Source organism: Chiloscyllium plagiosum, chromosome 4 (genome assembly GCF_004010195.1).
Source record: "Chiloscyllium plagiosum isolate BGI_BamShark_2017 chromosome 4, ASM401019v2, whole genome shotgun sequence".
In the NCBI taxonomy this organism is placed as follows: Eukaryota; Metazoa; Chordata; class Chondrichthyes; order Orectolobiformes; family Hemiscylliidae; genus Chiloscyllium; species Chiloscyllium plagiosum.
Genome location: NC_057713.1, coordinates 137099948 through 137104607, shown reverse-complemented (window position 1 = coordinate 137104607; position 4660 = coordinate 137099948). Strand labels below are relative to the sequence as shown.

The window sequence follows — 4660 nt, the reverse complement described above, 5'->3', positions numbered from 1 at the left end:
GGGGTGCTGGGATGTGGTGGGGGTGCTGGGATGTGGTGGGGGTGCTGGGGGTGCTGGGATGTGGTAGGGACATATCCGAAGCTGCGAGGCCATAGCTTTATATGTGGGTCTAGAGGATTGCATCTGCTTCTCTTGGTCCAGGGAACCATTAAAAAACATCTATTTGGAGTCTCTAATGGGTACAAAGTTTCTCTGCACTGGGCTGCAATGAGTTAAAGGTTACACCAGGTATGGTAAAGAAATGATTGGGTATTTTTGATTGGGTATTCTTAGCCCCTACTCAGGTGAACAACTGAAAATTGGAGTTTATCCATTTGCAAGGACTTCAGAGCAGGTGAGTTACTTGACAATTGACCACAGCATGTCTGACTGGTTTCTGAGAGGTGGGTAGTGTTAAAATCCTTGAGGGGTCTTCCTCAGGAATTAACTTGATCAGGTACAAAGAAGAAATCAATAATTCATTCAGTCATTATTGTGGTTATTCTCCCAGAACTGTTCCAATTAATGTAAAGGAAAATGTTGAACAACAACAAAATATGATCTTTTGGTTCAGTCGAACTAATTAAACCCTAGTTAAAATGGAGAGGCCATATTACCTCTCACAATCCCATTGTTTCATATTAATTGGAATTTTAACCTTTTCCTAAGGAGATGATCTATATACTCTTGGAAAGAAGCAGAATTGTGACTTTTTTTAAACATCTCCATCGGGAATGTTTGGAGCCTGACTGTAATTCTAAGCAAAGTCTTGTAGAGTGAAGCTCCCATGACTGTCAAACCCCCACTGTAAGCACCGACATTCCACTAGGTCCCCAGTTGATGCCCATTCTATTCCGAAATGTCACCCAACTGCACCGAACAGAAGGAACCTAATGGAATAAGCTTGCATATTGTGGAGAATGAGATGTTTTCCTTTCCCCCCTCAACCCCACCCATAATACTTCACATCTACAAACATAAATCACACAACACCAGGTTATAGTCCAACAGGTTTATTTGGAAACACTAGCTTTTGTCCACAACCACCTGATGAAGGAGCAGCGCTCCAAAAGCTAGTGTTTCCAATTAAACCTGTTGAACTATAATCTGGTGTTGTGAGATTTTTAACTTTGTACACCCCAGTCCAACACCGGTGTCTCCAAATCATCGCCAAACATTCACTCCCTCCACCACCAACACTCTGTGTGCATCAGCTACAACGTTCACTGCAGGAAATTACCAAGGCAGCATCTTCGACAGCACCTTCCAAACCCATGACCACTTCCATCTAAAAGGACAAGAGCAGCAGATACATGGGAACACCATCCCCTGCAAGGTCCACTCCGAGCCATTCACTACTTCCGCTCTTTCACTGTTGCTGGGTCAAAGTCCTGCAAGAGCCTTTTGAAGAGCATTGTGGGCCTGCCTCCACCATTGGAACGCAGTGCTTCAATAAGGCACCTCATTCGCTCAAACACAACAAGGGGTGGGCATTAAATTCTGGCCCAGCCAGAAATGCCACATCCCATTAATGAACAAAAAAAGACAACTATTGAATGTTCTGATCTGGATTCCATGATCATCACTGCTTACAGTGACAGAATGTATCGCCAAAAAAGAAAAGTAGTAAAGAAAATGTTTGGCAATTGAAAGTAAACTCCTACTTGAAATAAGCACATACGGCTGCCACTCTTCTTGACAAATTTACTGTTTGGATATTATCATTTGATTTTGGTATCTAAGTGAGATGGAAAAAGATGACAGCTCTGCTGTGTACTATTTCACTGGAAACTGGATTGTGAGTAACAGCATAGTGTTCTGTCTGAGATGCTACAATCATCAAAGAGTTCGAGTGACTGTGATCCACAATTTACCGTTGCCTAGTGATTGAAATGCCAGAAGCACACCACAGTCTGCTCATTTCACCGATCTCAGGGGCCAGTCAACGCCACTATACTGTGGGAATTAATGGACTCATTAGGAAAGGGTTAATGCTGTGAGAGGCTAGCATTGCTTTAAATTACACTGCAGTGATTAACGCCTGCTGGCACTTTGTCAGAGTGGAGGTGTGTTGTGGCTGGAATGGTAAGTAATCCTGGCCAGGGAAATACTAGAGAGTGACAAAACGTTGGGGGAGTGGGCTACAATGTTTTCAGATACAACTGAAGGATATGCAAATTAGGAGAACACCCTCCAAACACAAGGTCAGAAGGCAGTGGGAGCAGCTAGCCAGTGTGAGCAATGTGGAGGTCATGTCCTCAAATACTGCGCAGTAGGAACTCTACCAGTCAACTCACAGCCTGCTCAATTCACCACAGGCCCATCATTCACCCACCAAAACATTTTATCAATGAGGGACTCATCTCTAAAATTCATCTGGTCCACTGTACCATCACACACCTCACCTCACACACTGGCATATATTCATCCATTCACCCAAATAGATTGACAGTGCTTCCTGAAACACTTCCCATTGACTTGCAGACAAGATGGTACACAGCTTAAGGCAGCAGGAAAGAATCAAATGGTGGTGGTGGTGGTGGTAGTGGTGGTGGTGGTGATGGTGGTGATGGTGGTGGTGGTGGTGGTGGTGGTGGTGGTAGTGGTGGTGGTGGTGGTGGTGGTGATGGTGGTGGTGGTGGTAGTGGTGGTGGTGGTGGTGGTGGTGGTGGACTGGAACAGTGCGTTAGTAAGTTTGCCAATGACACAAAGATTGGTGGAGTTGTGGACAGTGTGGACAGCTGTTGTAGGTTGCAATGAGACATTGACATAATGCAGAGGAGTGACAAATGGAGTTCAACAAATATTTAACATTTAATTCAGAGATCAGTACTTTATTTGTTGCAGCATGACAAAGTATGGATAACTTCAATTTTTTACTCTATTAGGAAGATCTGATAGTCGCAACACCTGCGTATATGAGCGTAGTTTATTCACAATATAAAATCCTCAGGAGATGTATGCCAAGTACATTAGGTTATCTGGCAGTGGATTTTGAGGGATACAGCAGTTCCCGCAAAGGAGACATGAACTTAAAATGATATATTCAATTATAGATTGATTTAAAAGTCAGGAATGAGAATTCTTACAAATTAAAGTTTGATACATTAGATTAATAAATGCATAAATTATACAGTCCAAATCCTAAAGCCACGAACCAAAGTCACCTTTTCTAATTCAGATTGGTGTATTACTAAAATATAACATTCAACGAGAGGCATCTCAAATCATTCATTAGATTTCATGTTTCATTATTTCTGCATCAAAATGTACACCTGTTTATATTAGCATCAACCATTCCAAGATTAAAATAAAATGAAGTAGAGCAAACTTACCTATCATGATGGTGGTGGTAGTGATGGTGGTGGTGGTGGTGGTGATGGTGGTGGTGGTGGTGGTGGTGATGGTGGTGGTGGTGGTGATGGTGGTGGTGATGGTGGTGGTGATGGTGGTAAGGGGGGTGGTAGTGTGCTGGTGGTAGTGTGTCCTAATGCTGCAATTATTGGCTCAGTCACTGTTCAGGCCATGTCTAACAGTAGGTGGAGCCCACTTAAGATCATGCTATCCTCATACCTAATCTTCTTTCACATCCCTGAATCACAGGATCGGATAATCTTTGACTTTCCCTATCTCAGCACCATAATATTACTCGAGTACCCTTCTCCTTCCAGTCTGCATGGAAATGGTGGTTGAATCCATTCACACATTCATTCAGCCAGCCCTGATTTATGATCTAACAACTTACTATGAACACAGTCACTCAAAATCGGAGTGAGGTCATGAGGAGCAGATATTGCTATTGTGGCTGTGGATGATAGTCTGCATTAAGCAACAGTTCAGTAATTGGGCGGCACGGTGGCACAGTGGTTAGCATTGCTGCCTCACAGCGCCTGAGACCCGGGTTCAATTCCCGCCTCAGGCGACTGACTGTGTGGAGTTTGCACGTTCTCCCCGTGTCTGCGTGGGTTTCCTCCGGGTGCTCCGGTTTCCTCCCATAGTCCAAAGATGTGCAGGCCAGGTGAATTGGCCATGCTAAATTGCCCGTAGTGTTAGGTGTTAGGTTTCGGGGTAAAATGTAGGGGTATGGGTGGGTTGTGCTTCGGCGGGACGGTGTGGACTTGTTGGGCCAACGGGCCTGTTTCCACACTGTAATGTAATCTAAAAAAAAATCTAATCTGTCCTCCAAGATATTGTTGAGATTTCTGAACATCACTCGAGTGAGGGACAGTGGCCACTAGCGGAAACCAAGGGCACTCAGCCTCACGCTGGGACAATGCCAGAATCCACCATTAACAACAAAGTATCAGCTGATCTAGAAAATAGTAACATGATCAAGCAGCCAATATGTTTCTGTGAAAGGGAAATCAAAGTTCTAACAGACTTCTTTGAGCAGGGAAAATAAAGGAGAACAAATAGACATAATGTATTTCCAAAAGGCTTTGAATATGGTGATACAAAAGGTTATTGCACAAGGTGAGAGCTGTTGCTCTCGAGAATAATACAACAACAAAGACTACAATGATGCTGGAGTAGTGCAGCCTGCAGGAAACCACAACAAACCTTAACACCTGTGCATGTATATGGAATCCCTAAAGTGTGGAAGCAGGCCATTCAGCCCATCGAGTCCACACAGACCCTCCAAAGAGCATCCCATCCTATCCCTGTGATTCTCCATTTCCTA

At 43.9% G+C, this 4660-nt stretch overlaps 1 protein-coding gene across 1 annotated transcript in view; it reads right to left on the bottom strand.

Annotated features, from left to right (window-relative positions):
• tox (thymocyte selection-associated high mobility group box) overlaps nucleotides 1-4660 on the bottom strand; it is a 250318-nt gene that overhangs the window by 98092 nt on the left and 147566 nt on the right. The window lies entirely within an intron of this gene.